Source organism: Cnephaeus nilssonii (assembly GCF_951640355.1).
Source record: "Cnephaeus nilssonii genome assembly, chromosome: 2".
NCBI classification, from domain to species: Eukaryota; Metazoa; Chordata; class Mammalia; order Chiroptera; family Vespertilionidae; genus Cnephaeus; species Cnephaeus nilssonii.
The window spans coordinates 47510920-47531334 of NC_137073.1; the positions used below are offsets into that span (position 1 = coordinate 47510920).

The 20415-nt window shown below is 40.8% G+C and overlaps 1 pseudogene across 1 annotated transcript; it reads right to left on the reverse strand.

The window, feature by feature from the left end:
* Positions 1–228: 228 nt before the first annotated feature.
* LOC307110732 (ras-related protein Rab-9A-like) lies at positions 229–842 on the reverse strand (annotated as a pseudogene). The gene has a single exon. The product of its transcript is annotated as a ras-related protein Rab-9A-like (transcript).
* Between the last annotated feature and the right edge of the window lie 19573 nt (positions 843–20415).

Genomic DNA, 20415 nt, shown 5'->3' on the forward strand with positions numbered 1-20415 from the left:
TTATACATTTGAATTAAATGTTATTAGACAACTGTTACAATTTATAAATGCAAGGTGCCATTACTGAGTAAATGGTTTTGTCCATGAGTGGATGTGTCCCTTCTCCCACCCACTAATGAAGCAGCCGTGTGGTTAGTGCAATTTTATGAGTAGATGATCCATTGCTGCAAACGCTAATTCTCTCCACCTTGTGTGTATGCTGAGTTGGTTAAAAGGCTCAAGCAGCCTCTATAACGATAAACAGCGAGATGAGCTAGGCTTGGGCTTTTGGTGCAGATGACCATATCTGTCTGAATCAGGTGCTCTGACCCATCCTCAGTAGCAAGCACTCTTCCAACTGCTTCCTCAAAGGCAGATGTGACATTCGTGGCATCTTTTGCACTTGTTTCAAAGTAAAGGTAGTTTCCATTATCCCTTCATCAGGCTTAGGGTTCTTCTGCAGATACTTGCCGATCACTTATGTCACTCTTGCTACCCAAATCACAAAAGGAAAGCTTTCAGACTCTTTTACATCTGATAATATAAAAATTCTTTCTTCTAGTTACTCAAGTTCTGAAAGCTTTGAGAATCATTGACACTAAAAGTGAGCAGGCAACAGTCAGAACCTCTATAAAATGGTGTCCTCAGGTTTCTAAACTGCTCTTGACCAGCCGTGTCCCAAACCCACATGGTAACCAAATGTCCATCTAACTCCAAATCCTCATTTAAAAATTCCACACCTATTGTATAGAAGAGCTGGGTACCAAATTTATTAGTCACATATCTATTCATTAGAGAACTCTTCCCAACTTTGACCATTCCCCAAGAAGAATTACTTTTAAAAGTGGTGATTCTCCTGCCATTATTAACCTCAAGATCTTTGATTTCAGAACCTTTAATTGTTCAGTTCAAGCATCATCATTATCTCTAGGGCTCTTGGGAAGATTTACTGAGACACAGAGGAAAGCGGTTCCCTATTGTGCCACCCTCATTGCAGGAGCGCAGGAAGTTTCTCTGGGCCACACAGAGGACGTCTGGGAGTTCCCAGCTGGCCTGTCCAGGTGCAATGAGAAAAGTGAGAGGGTTGGGGACCCGGCAGGCTGAACAAGGTGGCAGGGTTGCCCAGGTCCAAATTCCAGTTGCTCCCACCCAATGCCCAGGGAACAATGTCAAGCAACAATATCTTCAATGTCCTTTTCTGAGAGGAGACAGTATGCGTAGATGGATTTCTCCCCCCATCTAGAAAACTCATAGTCCAAAAAAATCTCTTTCCAATAACTATTTCCCAATTGATTTGAAGTTCATAGGTCATGGCCTCTAGACAACTGGCATAAACACTGGCAAACTGATACAGCTCAAACCAAGGAGGTATCTACCTTTCCTCAATGCCGCTGAGTCTCTGCAGTGTCTTTGCCAACGCTTTTTGGTTTAGACTAAGTATCACATTCTGAGAATATAATTTTGTTCTGGGCTAACTGCCCTAGGAACTGAAGATCGAGTCATTTTCTAAATTTGGTAGCTGTGGGGCCAGTGTTATGATAATCTTTTATGTCCTTGGGCCAAGTGATGGATGTAATACCAGCATTTATTTTGTCAATGTTGTACCCACCTTTGACAAGAGGAAGGACCCCAATGCCAACTCTTAAACTAATAATTAACTCTGGACATCTTGAAGGGTGGTTTGTGAAAGAGTTACCATTAAGTAATACCACTGCTTGTGAACTGTGTTAATTATGGTATGAGGCAACCTAAGCTATAGCTATGGAAAGAATCACAACTTTACCCAAGATGGAGAATCCCTATATAAAAACTGAATAAGATAAGAAGTTGGGAAGGGTAAATTTTGAACATTCATGTCTTTGTACTTTAATACTGAAAGGAAAGAGAAAATGATTCTGGATTTTTCACTTCTTTGGGCCACATGGCTTTAGATTCACTTTGTAAGTCGGGTTTAATTTATGAACTTCAGTTGCTCTATCAAAACTATTAGTGAAAGAGAGTTTATATTTATATTTCTATGTTGGCCATTTTCTGATAGACTATCTTAATGTTGTCATTTGCTGTCATTGTGAACTTTATTTAAAATCATTTCTTATTTTCAATTACAGTTGACATACATTATTATATTGGTTTCAGGTGTACACTCTAGTGATTAGACATTGTGTAACTTAATAAGTGATCTCATCTCAATAAATCTCATACCTACCTGACACCATACACAGTTATTAGAATATCATTTATTATATTTCCTATGCTGTACTTTACATCCCCATGACTATTCTGTAACAACCAATTTGTACTTCTTAATCCCTTTACCTTTTTTGCCCATCACCCAAAACCCCTCACATTTGGCAACCATCAAAACATTCTCTGTATCTATGAATCTGTTTCAGTTCTGCTTATTCACTATTTTGTTTTTGGGTTCAATTGTTGATAGATGTGTACATATTGCCATTTTATTGTTCATATTTTTTATCTTCTTCTTCTTAAAAAAAGACCCTTTAACATTTCATATAATACTAGTTTGCTGATGATGAACCCCTTTTAACTTTTTCTTGTGTGGGAAGCTCTTTATCTGTCCTTTGATTCTAAATGACAGCTTTGCAGAGTAGACTAATCTTGGTTGTAGGTCCTTGCTTTTCATCACTTTGAATATTTCTCGCCAATATCTTCTGGCCTGCAAAGTTTCCTTTAAGAAATAAGCTGACAATCTATGGGAACTCCCTTAGAGGTAACTGTTTTCTCTTGCTGCTTTTAAGATTCTCTCTTTGTCTTTAACTTTTTGCATTTTAATTATGATGTATCTTGGTGAGGGCCTCTTTGGGTTCATCTTGTTTAGGACTCTCTGTGCTTCCTGCACTTGTAAGTCTATTTCCTTCATCAGGTTAGGCAAGTTTTCTGTCATTAATTTTTCAAATATGTTTTCAATTTCTTGCTCTCTCTCTTTTCCTTCTGGCACCCCCATGATGTGAATGTTGGTATATTTGAAGTTGTCCCAGAGGCTCCTTATACCACCCTGAGCCAGGTTGATGGAGACTCAGATGTGACACCCTTCTGCTGGCTCTATAGGGGAGAGCTCAGAAAAGGAGCAATGGCTTCTGCCAGCACTTTTGTCTGGAAGAAAGCTGACACCACCCCCACCCCCACCCCCCCTCCCAGCTCTCACTCTGATGCCAAACAATTCAGTTCTTCCCCATATGCCTCTGGCATCTTTCAAGTTGCTGCCCCTGTGCTGGAGGTCAGAGAGAGTGAGTTCAATAAAGTCCTTTAAGAGGAACTTCCAGGGACTCCAGCAGCCTCAATCCTTCTCAGCATCAATTCCTGCTAGTTTTTATAACCAGAAGTTATGGGAACTTCTCTTCCTGGCACTGGAACTCTGGTTTGGGGGGCCCAGTGTGGGACTGGGATCCCTTGCTTCTCAGGGGGGACCTTCACAGCTGAGATACCCCTCCTGATTTGTATCTGCAACACTTGGGTGTGGGATCAGCTCATTCTACATCTTCATCCCTCCTACCAGTCTCAATGTGACTTCTTCATTATTTCCATAATTGTAGGACTTCCATTTAACTCCATTTCAGGTTGTTGTGAATGATGGTTGTCCTGTAGTTCACTTGTAATTTTGATGTGGTTGTGGAAGAAGGTGAGTACCGCATTTACCTATACTGCCATCCTTGCTGGAAGTCTGTCATTGTGAACTTCTAGCAAACTATGTTGGACAATGAGGCTGCTCAGGATTTGTGATGGGAAACAGGATAGTCAAATTTATAATTGGTTAGAAAGTGGCCTTCACCTTAATTTATCTAATGTATTGTTCTGGTGTATTTATGAGCTTTTTGGAGGCAAAATCAAAACTGTTCAGTAGTGGTTCCGGGATGCTATTCAATGAGGAAGCATTCATAATGGGGGATCTCAAAACTGCACCCCAGGATTACTAGTGAATAGAACACAAAACTAAAGAATGTGTTTGGGAAACACTCCTGATGTTTCCTCCCATCTGAAGGGCATGCATTAGATAACACGTTCCACTCCTTTGCTTATCAGACCCATGAGTTGAGAAGGAGAAAATGGGCATGAAGAGCATAGACTCTTCATTTTCCCTGCCTTCTGAGAGTGAGCTGCCCAAAAGAGAACATGCGCCTTCCTCCTCACATGCAGAGGACAGCCCTGCCCAGTTGGGAGAGGGACTGTCTAATTCTGGTTCCAATATTAGGAAGCTCATCCACAGATACAAGCCCCCTTCTCCAAAGTCACATTACACTGCAACTTGCATAATAATTTCTTTTTTTAAAGAAAGCACATTATACAATACAACAATGTGTATAATGTATTTTAAAATTATATAATTATACTATATACTAATATATATTAATACTGTGGGTGAACTGGATTTAGATCTGATGAGGCCTGGATAAGATTAATACCAACCCAAAAGCCTTTGAGAGTTCAACACCCTCCCCTGAGGTTTACTTCTTAATGTATCTATCTGTCTCTGTACTTCTATACCCTTGTACACTGATTTGTTTCACCTTATAAAACTCATATGTAAAATAGTCCTTTCTTAAAAAATCTGTTCCCTGTAAGCCTTTTGTGAGTTTTTGCTGACTATTGAAGGTTTAAGAGTGTGGTGTTGATTACTTATACTCCTATCTCAATAGGTCTTCAGACTTTATCCTGCCTAATTCTGGAAGCTTTGGTGCCAGCCAACATCTGGCCCCAAGAGAAAGGTGATAGAATAAGATTTTTTCTTTATCATTAGATATGTATATATCATATAAGTATATATGCATATACATGAATATGTCTGTGTTTATAATAGCATGTTTATGTATAAAATATCCCCTGGCTCCCTGGATATTTAAAAATTTAGAAAGCTGACCGGAGAAACCAAGATGGCGGCATAGGTAAACACCTGAACTTGCTGCCTTGCACAACCATTTCAAAACTACAACTAAAAGACAAAACGGACATCATCCAGAACCACAGGAAGGCTGGATGAGTGGAAATTCTACAACTAGAAGGAAAGAGAAAAGCACACTGAGACTCAGAGGAGCTGCAGAAGTAAAGGCAGAGGTACGGAGGTGCACACGCGGAATGGGCTGGCAACTGAGGATGCGGTTGTCTTTTTCATTCGGGAGGGAGACACAAGCTCCCGACTGCTCTGAACTCCAGTTTCGGGCAAGACTCTGGGGACCCAGACTCATACGGGGAGAAACTGGACTATCTGGTATCGGGCGGAACTCGAGGGCAGCTTTCTCTCAGAGGTGCTTGCAGCGATTACCGAGGGACACTGAGACCTGGGGGCCTCTAAGGGCAGGGCTGATGGTCAGCTATTGCTGTTGGCTCCGCCCTGAGACCCCGCCCCACCCAAGCTGTGCACAGAGGCTTTTGCATATGAATGGCCTGGTCCTTTGAAATCTAAAATTACCTAACAAACTGCAGCTGAGTCAGTGAGACCCAGAACATCTAAAAGAAGGCCCAAGGCCCCACAGCAGCTTGCATTGCTTCACAGCTGGGCCTCATCTGGGCACCTCCAAAACCCAAACAAAGAAGAGGAATCTGCAGATCTCTCCATAGCTCCTGCTGGGTGGCCTAAGGTAGAGGCTAAATTAGCACCTCCTTGGAGATCCAAGAGCCAGTGTAGCCAGGGGTCAGAGTGGGACCATCCAGATTACAACTCCTCAGATCCATAAAGGACACACTCAGGGGGCAGATTCAGTAAGCACCAAAGCCCCACTGAAGCAAGTCTTGCCTCATAATGGTGTCTCCAGCACAGAAGTTCTCCTATCGTAGACATAGCTGATCCTCACAGCCCATTGGCCTGGAGGTCAATTCCTCCCAGTGATACCAACAACAATCAAGGCTTAACTACAACAAGACTGTGCACACAGCCCACAAAGGGGTGCACCAAGAGTGTCCACCTCAGATAACTGGGGAGGTTGAGCCACTGGGCCCTATAGGACACCTACCACACAAAGCCACTCTATCAACACAGGGAAGCAGCCAAAATGCAGAGACAAAGAAACAGGTCACAAATGAAAGAAATGGAGAATATAGAATTCAAAACCATGGTTATAAGGTTTTTCAAGAATTTTCTATTTTCAATAAATTTAGTGAGATCCTCGAGGATATGAAAAAGGACCAACTAGAAATTAAGCATACACTGACTGAAATAAAGAATAATATACTGAGATCCAACAGCAGACTAAAGGATCATAAGAATCAAGTCAAAGATTTGAAATACAAAAAAGCAAAAAACACCCAACCGGAAAAGAAAAAAGAAAAAAGAATCCAAAAATATGAAGATAGTGTAAGGAGCCTCTGGGACAACCTCAAGCGAGAGAGCAAGATATTGAAAACCTATTTGAAGAAATAATGACAGAAAACTTCCCCCACCTATTGAAAGAAATAGACTTACAAGTCCAGGAAGCGCAGAGATTCCAAAAGGAATCCAAAGAGGACCACACCAAGACACATCATAATTAAAATGCCAAGAGCAAAAGACAAAGAGAATATTAAAAGCAGCAAGAGAAAAACAGTTACCTACAAGGGAGTACCCATACGATTGTCAGCTGATTTCTCAACAGAAACTATACAGGCCAGACGGGAGTGGCAAGAAATATTCAAAGTGATGAATAGCAAGAACCTACAACCAAGATTACTCTACCCAGCAAAGCTATCATTCAGAATGGAAGGTCAGATAAAGAGCTTCACAGATAAGAAAAAGCTAAAGGAGTTCATCACCGCCAAACCAGTATTATATGAAATGCTGAAAGGTATTCTTTAAGAAGAGGAGGAAGAAGAAGAAAAGGTAAAGATAAAAATTATGAACAACAAATACATATCTATCAACAAGTGAATCTAAAAATCAAGTGAATAAAAAAATCTGATGAACAGAATAAACTGGTGAATATAATAGAATCAGGGGCATAGAAAGGGAGTGGACTGACAATCCTCAGGGGAAAGGGGTGTGGGGGTGCAGGAAGAGACTGGACAAAAATCATACACCTATGGATGAGGACAGTAAGGGGGGCAGTAAGGGCATGGGGTGGGGTGGGAACCGGGTGGAGGGGAGCTATGGGGGGAAAAAAAAGAGGAACAACTGTAATAATCTGAACAATAAAGATTTATTTTTAAAAAATTAAATTAAATTAAAAAATAAAAATTTAGAAAGCTGTTTTTCAAGTTAACAATGGCTATCTGTGCATAGCAGAAGCACAAATGGCTTTTACATTCTTCTTCAAAATTTTCTGAAATTTTTACAAGCATGTACTACTATTATAATAAGAATAAAATACAGTTATTCCAGTTTTGAAGATAGAGGTATAATACGAATGACAAAGCAGTATTTCTCTGGATCTGTCTGCACCAGCTCTGCAGAAGCCCAGTGCCTTCAAATTCACCCCGAAATGTTCAAGGAGCTGTAGTGGTATTAGGAAGCACTTGTGATGGGAGATCTCAGAACTGCTAATATTAGCTACCACGTTCGTTTCCCATTTGCTGTTGCCTCTGCGGGGATGTCTCCTGCCAGCATGCCTAAGGGCATCCCCCTCACATGGTTCTCAAAGATCCCTACACTACTGCTGGTGGATGCCCACCAGTACCTCAGCCAAGGGGCTGACGGTCTCACAAGGCCACCAACCCCTATCTTTGCCCAAATTGACCTTCTTCTATTGACTTTCCCTTTTGCGACTCCCACAGAGCACACTGCTATTTTACAGAGCCAGTAATGACCTCTTTCTCCCTTTCTCTACTTTTGATAGGAAGGAAAGATAAAAAAAATAAACAAGGCTTAATGTCCAAACCAGTCCTGCAGTTTTCCTTCCATCTCAGGTCAAAGAGAACAAAGGATCCCTGTATTCCTTCCTTCCTGGAGCTAGCACCGCAAGGCCCTGTCAGGAGGCTGCTGGAGCGGCGAACAGCCTGGCTGGACCACCCACACAGAAATAACAGAAGCCTGTCTGACTCCCACTCTGCTTGTTTGGTGGATGGTGGGGAACCAGACAGAAGTCCCCCAAGCAAGCACTCCAAGTAGACTTATGACAACTGCACTGTCAATTCCAGTACATCAGAGAGGATTTGCCAATATACCCTCTCAACATCCGGAGAACCCAATGGAAGGGTCACCCGCTTACAGTCAACCCCTGCAGAGGATCCCTGGGTAGGGGAGCACTACCAAGCTCATAAATTATGGCCCCTTATTATGATCTCCACAATCTCAGGATGGTGAATACACAAAATCTGGCATCAAATCTCAAAGGGCCAGTCTAGCCAAAGAAACACACTGCTTCCAAGGAGAAAAACATAGAATCTCAGGATCTATGAAAAACTGGCTGGCCATAGGCTGAATCTGGCCTGCAGGTATACTAGTATTTTACTTCAGTCCACTCACCTGAAGGGGTGAGAGAGTAAATACATGCATAAATACATACACTTTTAAAAATACATACAGGGTGGGGCAAAAGTAGGTTTACAGTTGTTCCTGGAAAATAACACATTAATAAATAATAATCAAGAATAAACTGTGTTATACGTACTCACAGCTGTAAACCTACTTTTGCCTCACCCTGTATAGACTTCCAGGGAATAGCATTCTAGCCAGAAGCAACATTCCAGAGGAAGACTTAAGGAAGTTTGTCTAGTGTCTTCAATCAAAAGTTAGTCTTTTTTAAGCCCTAGCTGGGTAGTTCAGTTGGTTAGAGTGTCATCCTAATACACCAAAGTTGTGGGTTTAATCTCTGGTCAGGAAGCAACCACTGAATGCAAAAATAAGTGGAACAACAAATCTCTCTCTCTCTCTCTCTCTCTCTCTCAAATTCAATTTTAAAAGTTAATCTGGTTTAGAGAAGGGTACATAAAATAAAAGGTCAGAGAGATTGTAGGGTAGAGATGGTGTGAGGTCCTGTAAACTACTGAAGGGTGTCTGTCACTTACTGGGTGAGATGGGAAGCCATTAGAAGGTTTTATTAATTACTAGAGGCCCAGTGCATGAATTTGTGCATGGACAGGGTCCGGCCAGCCAGGCCCCAATAGGGGCGGATTAGGGCTGAGCTTGTGGGGTGGAGGAGATGGCAGGAGGTTGGCCGGTGGGCCCACCCTGATCGGGGCCCGATCAGGGCTGGCTGGCTGGGGGGAGAAGCAAGGGCAATTGGCCAGCAGGCCCTGCCCACAAATCGGGTGTGGGGGCCGATCAGGGATCAGCAGCCGGGGAAGGGGCTGTGGGAGGTTGGCCAGCCAGCCCCACCCCTGATTGGAGTTGAGGGGGTGATCAGGGGTGAAGCTGGTTGCGGGGAGGGGCTTCGGGCCGATCATGGTAGTGGGGTCCCATCGGGGGGCGGGACCAGCTGGGGGGAGGGGCTGAAGGTGGTTGGCCGGCCAGCCCCACCCCCTATTCATGTAGGGGGGGCAATCAGGGGCAGAGCCGGCTGGGGGAGGGGCTACAGGCCAATTGGGGTAGGGTGAATCCATCGGGGGCGGGGCTGGTTGGGGGGAAGGGCCACGGGAGGTTGGCCAGCTGGCCCCACCCCACAATCAGGCTGGTTTGCTGACTGCAGTGGGCGTCATAGTGACCAGTTGTTCTGGTTGTTATGGTGTTCCAGTCGCTGGCTTTATATAGATATATATAGATAATTATGCTAGAGTTATTTATTTTATTATAGTAAACCTAAGAAGAAAGGTAAATATTTTTTATAACCATGTCATCAACCTGGTCCCTGTAGACATCAGAGTTTGCAGTCATAGTTCATCAGAATATCATAATACAGGACAAAATATCTGGCTTTCTCCACCCTGTTAGACAAAGTCAGTCACATTGACTCACCTTCAAAAATATGCCACTTTTGGTTGCCACCTTTCTCTAGCTTTTGAGACTTTGACCGCACTACTCTGCTCTCTCTCCCCATAGCACACCTTTCCTTCCCTTTCCTTGTCATCTGCTAGCACCCTCATCACCTGGGGTTTGCTCTGATTCCCTTTGCCAAAGCCCTCTCCCTGGAGACCTCATCCAGGCGCATATTCTAGGTCTTCAACCTGAGCTGCCTTACTTCAGGACACACATCACTGATAGCAAGATTTATGATCTCCGGAAAAGGAACTTGTAACACCCTGAAATTTACTCAGCAGCCACACCTCACAGGTAAACTCTATAAATGGAGCTCATATTTGAAATGAGATTCGAGATTAGAGGAAGCAGTTTCACTTCTAAACCCAAAGCAAGCTTTTCTGAAATTATTCCACCAGTTAGGATCAAAGTTAATATATACTCAGGAGATTAAAGACTAGGGAGTTAGCCTGAAGAGTTACGTATGTTTTGGGAAAAGAAAGAAATCAGGCCATAAGTAACTTGGCAGAATGCAATTTGTAAAAGCAAATTAAATGAAGGTAAGTCAGTCAATGTCAGTTTGTTTCTCAAAATCCCCACTCACAAATATCAACTCAAATATATGTGAATAGTTGATGTAACCAGCTGTCATGAGAATTCACATAACCACCTTGGTTGTAGAACTTTCTGGAGCTCAGTTATTTCAAAATATTGGGACACTGAGGGTATATAAAAAGGGTTAAAAGATTATGACTGGAAGATAGAGCATTTCTCTCTATTCCCTCTCAGGCGTCCTCAAACTACGGCCCGCGGGCCACATGCGGGTGTTTTTGCCGTTTTGTTTTTTTACTTCAAAATAAGATATGTGCAGTGTGCATAGGAATTTGTTCATAGTTTTTTTTTTTTTTTAACTATAGTCCGGCCCTCCAACGGTCTGAGGGACAGTGAACTGGCCCCCTGTTTAAAAAGTTTGAGGACCCCTGCGAGGTATAGCCAAATCCCTGTATACTGTATATCAAACAAACATAAAAATATTCTAAAAGGTTCAGAGAAGAAGACAGACCAAGGGACCTTGGAACCTTGGAAACAACACGACTCGTTAAATGATTGAAACCGTAGTAACTAGAGAAGTAATTCGTCAGGTAGAGTTTACAGTTAACTAGAGCTATGGTATAGTATTCAGCACTTCCTCCAAACCAAGGCTTTCTAAATATTTTAGAATTAAATTTAGCGCCCCCCCCCCCCCATCGTATTTCTGCCCCTTAACCAAGTATAAAGGCAATGTTATAATGTTAGCAGGAAGAGGTACTCCAGTTGGCTGTATGAACCAACATACAATGTGGTTGGAAATAGGATGAAAGAATCTGACATAAGATTATCTGTGCTATAAAACTTACCTTTTCTCCTTTATGTCATCCCTGATGTTTGCTAATGCTTGGACACTCTTTTTACATAAAATGAAATTTTATCTATCTTAAGGATTAAACAAGTTTGGTAAATGTGAATATGTCTAACATAGAGCAAAGTAAACAATAGGTACTTAATATTAGTTTTCTTCCTTCATCTCAGTTTTCTGTTGGACAGAAAAATCTAGAAATATTTAGAATGAACTCTACTACTCACCTATTTTTATGTTTTCTTTAAAAAAAAATTGTGAACCTGAGTATAATCCTGATGTATAGATCATTTGGAGAAGAAATTACTACAGAGTTTAATCATGCTATCACTCATCTTTAGGGTGACCATTTAATCCATGACCCTATCTGGGACACTTTTGAGAATAAAAGAGGACACGATTAATATATTTCTTTAGTACATCAGAACTCTCATGGAAAATAATGAGGATATAAAGTCACAGATCAGAGTTTCAGCTATAACCTAAGAGCTGAATCACAAAGGCATCAGAGCAACCAAAATGAAGACCCCAAAATGAAGACCCCCCAAGTTCACTCAGACCATGCATTGTATTTCTGGAAAGGCTCCAACAGGTCTCAGCAGAACCCATTTACTCTTTTTTGTTTGTTTGTTTGTTTGTTTAAAGTATTACATATGTTCCTTTTTCCCCCGATTGATGTCCTTCCCCTACCCTGCAGGACAAGCCCCACCACCCCAGTGCATTTACTCTTATTTTACACTTAGTTTGTCAAGATTTCTTTTCTAATTTCTAACTCATAAAAGATGTTGACTATAAGACATGACAACGAATGGAAAGGCAGCAAGGGAGATACTACAACCATGAATAGAAGACAGAGATACCCAAAGTATAGCAATTTAGGAGTCGGGGCAAACAGTTATACACCTCAACAGTATGAAATAGCTGTATTCTAGAACAATGCCTGCAATCATGTTCGTAATGCTGACCTGGAGTCATTTAGGAAAGTCTGACTCATGTTCAGATTATAGTTTAAGGCGTTAGTAAAGACTGAACTGCATTTCTATCCAAAACTTTTTTGAAATTTTGTTTTTCAGTGAATAAATGTTTAACTATTTGAAACTCAGCCAACTAGTAAATGCAATGGGGACCTTAGCTTGAACCCCAGCTGGGCCTGACCTGGTACTCAGAGGTGTGTGATCATGACAAGAAGGCCTATGGACTACGGTGGGGGGTGGAGGCAGGCTAGAAGAGGTCAATGGGGGAAGGGGGGAGGGGGACATCTGTAATACTTTCAACAACAAAGATTAAAAATAAAAAAAAGAAGGCCTATGGAGAGAACTACAGGGCTCCTTGAGAAGAACTCACCTCAAGGAAAAGGCAGCCCTTCAAGAGAAGGTGCCATTTCTTAGAAATGAGAGTGGGTCCGTTCTGAGAAACTGTGGTTCTTATTGCTTTCTGGTCCACTTCCTCCAACTCCTCTTGTTCTCCTCCCCACCGCTGCCCGACCGGCAGGTCTGTGAAGAGCCCCGGAGAGTGGAGTGGTAGCTGAAAGCACTGTGTATGAGCCACACACGGGACACCCCAGGGATTTGAAAAGGGCTAGCAAGCCCACAATAGTCGTAGAACCCAGAACCATGAAATCATAGGCTACCTTCAGGGTGGCACAGACTGATGGGGCCTGAGACACACAGATCTCAGACTCATTTGGGGATCTGGATAGCTGAGATATTTACTGTGCATTTTTAAATGAATCTTCCCCATGCTACTGATTTTCACATATGCAACACTTGAAGATTTTACTCATCAACTGTTTTCTGCTGATAAAAGAAATATATCTACTGTATAACTACCTGATATAAAGGTAAAATCAGTATTAATTGTAAAGAAAAAAGGATATAAATGTATATTATATATATGTGTGTATATAGTATACGCAATTGTATATATGGGCATGTAAGTATAATGTATATTCTTTAAATAATGTAGAGAAATGTAGGATGATAAAAATAAAGCAAATAGCTGAAAGAAACAAAAATCATAGCAATAACAGGGCCTGAAAATCTTTACAGTGTTCTAAATCTAGAACTGAATTTTCTCATACATGCATTTGCGTGATTGTATGTACATGTTCAGTTTTTTGCACCTCACTATAGGGAAGTTATTTGGTAGGTAATGTCTTTGGAGACCTAGACTCTAACAAAATGGTTATAATGTAGATAAATTTTTCTTAAATCGTTATCCTGGGGACTTAAGGTTTATTTTTCTACATGGCTGTGATCTTCCTTGAATAAATTATTCAAATATCTCCTTAGGTAAAGAGCACTCATTCAAATATTGAAAATGAATGTTTGGTGTATGTGTGTATTTATGTATGACCACACACTGGTTCTGGGATTGATTTTAGACATAAGACTGATTTAGAATGTGACTGATTATTTCGAATAATTAAGAGATGATTTTAAATAAAATACACTTATCATTAAAAATAGGAATGCACACTATTGGGATTTGGTGACAGTCCAAAAATGACACCCTCCTTTCCCTTGAGTTTTGAAATAAGATTTTAAAAGTTAAAAATAACTTTCTGTGTCAACAAAAATTTATTCAAATCCTGATTTTTTAATAGTAGCATGATTTTCTACTATATAATTAATTCATAACATATTTAACTCTTCCGTGATTGAACATATATTATTTCAGTTTTTCACTATTTTACAATAAATGGTTTATCTTTTTCTTTTTTAAATATATTTTTACTGATTTCAGAGAGAGGAATAAAGAGGAAGCGAGAGATAGAAATAGCAATGATGAGAGAGAATCACTGATCGGCTGCCTCCTGTACACCTCACACTGATGACCGAGCCTGTAACCTGGGCCTGTGCTCTGACTGGGAATCAAACCGTGACCTGGTTCATAGGCCAATGCTCAACCACTGAGCTATGCTGGCTGGGTGATTTATATTTTTCTAATAATTTCCTAGGATAAATTCCTAGAAGTAGGATTTCTGGGTCATAGACTATGTCCATTTTGAAGGATTTGTGGTACAATTTAATAGTGCCCTTTACAATAATGGTAGCAAGTATTCTCCCACTAATCCTGTAGGACAGCTCATTTATGATTGTTATATATATTTAGCAGTCTGTTGGCTGAGAAATTGTAGGTCTTTTTAAAAATTGTTTTACTTATCTGATTATATATAGCAAGGATGTATTTTCTTCTTTTTTTAATTGAACAACTATAGAAATGTAAATTCTTCATCATAGTATTTTAAATGTTTGTCCAGTTTTTTGTTTTAATTCTGATGTTGCTTTATTGTATTTTTTCAACATAAAAGTTTTATATTTTTCTTTTTAAACATATTTACATATCTTGTGCTTTATGGCTCTGCCTTTGGTGTCATGCCAAAGACCTTTATTTACCTAAAGTATAAAATTATTCACCTAGTTCACATTTTTCTACTCCCTTTATTGTTTGAATTTTACTTAAAATTTTAAACATACCGAATACTTTTTTTTTTCATAGAAGGTTATGGCAATGATTGAACTGTTTGGGTTGTTTTATTTGTTGGGGTTTTTTTGTTCTTTTGTATCTTTGTTTTGCAAAAGGCTAGCCAGTTATCCCAACACTATGACTCCCTCTGATTTGAAATGTCTGACTTATGACTATCTTAACTTGACCCTCGACTGGGAGAGACTGAGAAATATAAGAAAAACGTATGGAACCTACCTGTCCATGACCTTAAAGTTTTGCATTTCAGGAGCTGCACTAACCCCACTATAAAACTTGCTTGTTATTTTTATTGTACCCTGGTAGCCTTGCATAATTTTGGGCATACTACCCAGGTAGTCTGTTCAGTAAACAGCCAGAAGTTCATGCTCCTTTTTCTTCTGAAGACTATTTGAAAATGAAAAATTGTAAGAGAGACCTACATTGTTTGTCTACTCTAGGCTTTTAAAAAAAAAATTTCACTTTCTGTCCCTTCCAAGTCGTAGATAAGTTTTTTTTTTCTTTTGTAACAACATATAAAGACTGGCATAGCACCTTTTAACGACACTGTTTCTGCTCTCTCTAGCCAGCAGGTAAGAATTGCTCCTAAGCACCTTGGTTCTGATTTTAGACTGAGAACTATATTGAAATCTCCATTAACCTGGGGCTCTGGGTCTGTCATGTGATGGAGAGTCTTCTTTGCTTGGATTTCAAGACTCTTGTTCTTCGTAATGTTGACCACAAGGCTCCAGGGAGAAGGAGGGCCCTCCGTCTGAACACTGTTTATTAACTTGTTTTATTCTGCCATACACTATAATTACTTACCCAGAAACTAGGTACTGAACAAATCTTTTTAGAAAACATGAACTCATGATTATACCCTACTTTTATTACACTTATGTGTGTCTTTTAGCTTCCTTACTAAATTATATACTTCTTTAGGGTAGAGCTTTTGTCTTCTACATAGTTGTCTCCTCCTGGGGTACCTAGTGCAGATCTGGGAACACAGAAAGGCAGTGTCCTTAACACAGGCTTCTGCTTTAGACAAAATGGGTATAGAAACCCTACTCGATCACCAATTAACTGTGTGGCTGGAGGCAAGTTGCTTAATCTCTTAGAGCCTTAGTAACTTAGCTGCAAAATGGGGACCATTTTCCCTCTCTTCCCTCTTCCCCTTTCTTCCTTCCTTTGTTCCTTTAGAAATCACTTACTGAGCACCTGCTTCATGCTAGATACCAGCGGATACAAAATAAAATAACAAGCAACAGAGGAATCTTTGTTCTCCCTGAGCTGTTTTAAGATGAAAAAGGCTGACAAGAGCCCTGCCAGCATGGCTCGGTGGTTGAGCGTCATCCTATGAACCAGGAAGTCACGTAGGAGATGTGCAGGAGGCAGCTGATCAATGATTTTTCTCTCATCATGGATGTTTCTATCTCCCTCTTCCCTCCTCCCTGAAATCCATAAATATGTAGATATATATTTTTAAAGTCCATGTTTATTCAGGACACCACAAGAAAACATTTGCAAAGTGCTTTTATCGATGCAGTGGATGTAACAGGAAGGTATGGGAGTTAATAGAACAATCTGCAGGCCAGGTGCTGCTGCTTAATGTTTGATTTCCAAATGAAAACAACACAAAGCTTTCATTGTAAAAATGATTGACGTATTTTGAAAAGTTGGCTCAAGAGAAGAAGCATGCCGTATAAGAACTTGCAAAGCAGACAAAGTCTCTTACTTCCATTGACCTTCTTTTTTCTCATGCCCTTGAAATAAGAAGCAATCTTCTGAATTAGAGCTTTTTTTTAAAAAAAAAAAATGTTTAAAACGTGTTTGTTATACCCTTCCTTTGGCCCATATTTTGATACAGGGAGGCAGGCAAAAGTGTGGGAGAGAGGACGCCTGGGGAGCTGTGTGGTGAGCACAGGGAGGAGAGCCTGCTAAAAGGGAAGGAAATGTACAGAAAAGAGAGGCGTTGCACAACAAAGAGAAATTTCTCCTGTTTCACAAATTCTCTCAGTTCATGTGAATTTAGCATTCACATGTGTGAATAGCCCAGTAATTATTTGCAAACTTGTTTTAAAAATAGCTCTAATTTTTTTTTAAACCATGGTTTTTATTTTTACTAGCATGAAAGTTAAACTTTCCAATACCCCACTTGGAATTAAAACTGGAAATCTCTTCCCCCTTCCCTTTTTGTATAAGTGATTGTGAAATAAAGCAGGCATAATGTACTCTGTACTCTAGGCAAAGTTTGAGGTTTTTTCATCTAGTGCAAATACTGTAAGTTGATTGAAATGTAACCAGAATCTCTCACCATCTGTCAAACACTTAATGCCATGTCCGCTTCAAAGTCATAGTACTCCCAGCTATTTTTCATTTGACAACAAAACCGCATTCATGAAATTTCACAGTCGAGATTTTAACGGAAGTTGAAGTTGAGAAATCTTAACTCATTCTCACATACTGGGCTTCAGTTTAAAATCTTCTTATAACTTAGGCAGACAGTTGCAGGAATAAAAATCCACCTAAGCATGGAAAGGATCAGTGATAGTTGCTATGGCAATGTGCCTTTGCCTCTCCGGGCTATGCTGGGAATGGCTCTCTGTCATGGGAATGGCTCTGTCACACAGAAATCTCTGCCTGTGCTATCTGCCACCACAAATCTCTTCCTCAGGGTGGTTTCCACAGATGGGCATCTCACCCAAGTGGAAAATTCCTGTCCTTGATATGTGCCAGCAGGTAGGTGGGGTTTCAAAGGCCTGTGACTGCTCGTATTGAAACTCTGCTGAGACAGGACATCATGTCTTGCACACCCCAATATTTTGTTTTGTTTTGCTCCAAGAAAAGACTAGTTGAAAGTTATAACAGGTGTAGACTAAGATAGCAAGCAGGATTTTAACAAAGTGCTGGTAATGTCAGCCACTGTAACAAGAGAACAGCCCAATGATATCTGTGTCCCTTAGTTTCGAGCAACTAGGTAAACGCACTCATCTCTGGAGTCCAGAGTTCAGGCCTTCCCTGCCTCACTAGTAAAGTGACTTCACTGTGGTCTGGTGAGCAGACCACCTCATTGCAAACGCCACTAAGCCTCTGAGTTACCACTTGGAAGGAGAGCGGCAGCATTTGTTGGCTCTCGGCTTCTAGCCAAAGTTTGCAAAATCAAGTGGTTACAGGGGACAGACAGATGATATAATTGAGCAAGGCAGGCAGGTGGAAACTTGAAAAATCAGAGAACTCTTTCCCAATATAAAGGCCCTGATGGATTAAAGTGGCCAGCCCTTCTCAACAACATGTAGTTGTCATACAGCAGTGTGGCTCCGCGTTGCCAGATCTTTGGATTTGTCAAGAGAAGTCAGATATACATGTGAAATCTATTCATTATAAATATTGGCAACAGATTTATAAAATATGTTGAACACTTTGTCCTTCTCAAAATCATTTCACCCCCATCAAGTCTTTGCTTAAATGTCATCTTCACAGGAAGGATTTCCCTGACCAGCCTGTTTTATTTATTTATTTATTTATTTATTTATTTATTTATTTATTTATTTATTTATTTATTTTTATCCTCACCCAAGGATATTTTCCCATTGATATTTAGAGAGAGTGGAAGAGAGAGGGAAAGACAGAGAGAAATATTGATGTGAGAGTAACACATCGATTGGTTGCCTCCTGCATGAGCCCCCGACCAGGGCCCAGGCTGGGGAGGAGCCTGCAACCAAGGTACATGCCTTTGACTGGAATCAAATCAGGGACTCTTTAGTCCACAGGCCAAAGCTCTATCCACTGAACAAAACCAGCTAGGGTACTTTATTCATTTTATTATTATTTAATTTTATTTTACCTGACCACCCTGTTTTAAATTACACCCTATTTCCTACCCTGGCCCATCCTTATTCTTTTTCTCTGCTTCATATTTCTCCATAGCACTTATTGCTGCCCAACACTGAGGACAGAAACTCTTACTTGATTGCTCCTGTTATGAACATTAAGAACAGTGTTTGACTCAGAGAAGGTACTTGAGAATATTAGCGAATAAATGACAATCTGATACACAGAGACAGGACTAGGGTAAGGTGAGTGAGGCATCTAGGGTGCAAAATTTAAGGAGGCACTGAGCTGGCATGACTACGGGAGTGAGTGCCTCCTTAAATTTTGTATAGTAGCAGTCTCTGATATAATTCGTGAGTGGGGTGAGAGAGAGGGAAAGGGATTAGTGTGTTTAAAAATTAACATGCTACTGTTATTTAAGCATTTATGACTCCAACGAATCTCTAATGGGCCCATCAACAGCACAGATGGTATTGACCAAGAGTGGTGCACTGGTCTTGAGTGAGAAAGCAAATCTTCTGGGGGTTGGGAATTCGAGTTTATGATCTCCTCTGCATTTTTTACATAGAAAACATAGATCAGGATGAACTCATATGGAAATTTCCCATCAGCAGGAGACACAGAATTGATTTCAAGTTTAGGCACAAGATGACCAGAGCTGAAAGTGCCCTTTACTGAAAACCACCAAAACAGAGGAGGCAGGGGCAAAAACTGGGGAAAAAATTAATGTCTGTGGAAGAGGTATTATAACCCATTTTCAAATTTAAGTCAAAGCAAAACTTAGACTGAAAGGTAATAAATAGAATTTCCAGAGTAGTGAGGGCCAGCCAACATTTTTCACATATAGCTTTACTGGCTTGGAAGGAATATCATTCTGCACTCAGACCTACCAAAGGGACAATGAGCCATGATATGCAGGGTTAATGTAATGGCAAATGTTAAAGATTTTAAGTAGGAAATCTGTCTGAGGCTCTGAGATATGATAGCTATCAGGTACCTAAGAGGTTAATGAGGTAGATCAAAACGAAAATTGTTAAAGGAATGGTGGGAGAGCTGCTTTCTCAAGCCAGAGTTGCAGTGGGAGGGACCTATCAAGGGAAAATCAGCTTTAAGTATCTGCCACGCCAAATAGTGCAAAGCCCTTTAGAATGACAATAGTCAAGGAACCTGTCTGTACTCCTTTTCCCACTTCCCTCCAACTGCCAGGACCTAAGGGCCTTGCTTAGCAGGTTGAGAGAGAGAAAAGGCACCAACCATCATTTCTCCTTGAAGCCTGTCCTGGCTAGGAGAGGAAAAAGGTTTAAACTAAATCAAAGAAAGAGTCCTGCATATCATATGGGATTGGGCATCCTTATACTGAATGGAGACTATTTTGTGACATAAAGTGACCTAGGATGATCTGTTTCCTAAGAGTGAACAGAAAAATCATGAAACATGCTGGATTTTATTCAGGGAAGGGGAAACTAAACCACTTTTTAAATTTTATTTTTTAATTTATTTTTTAGTTTTAGTTGATATACAAAATTATATTAGTTTTAGGTATACAACATAGTGATTAGATATTTATATAACTTATGAAGTGATCACCCTGAGAAGTCTAGTACCCATCTGACACCATACACAATTATTACAATACTAGAGGCCTGGTGCACAAAATTCATGCATGGAGGGGGGTGTCCCTCAGGCCGGCCTGCACCCTCTCCAATCTGGGACCCCTCGGGGGATGTCTGACTGCCGGTTTAGGCCCAATTCCATAGGCCCGACACCCCCCTCACAATCCGGGACCACTGGCTCCTAACCGCTTGCCTGCCTGCCTGCCTGCCTGATTGCCCCTAACCGCTTCTGCCTGCCAGCCTGGTCGCCCCCTAACTGTTCCCCTGCCAGCCTGATTAATGCCTACCTGCTCCCCTGCCGACCTGATCACCCC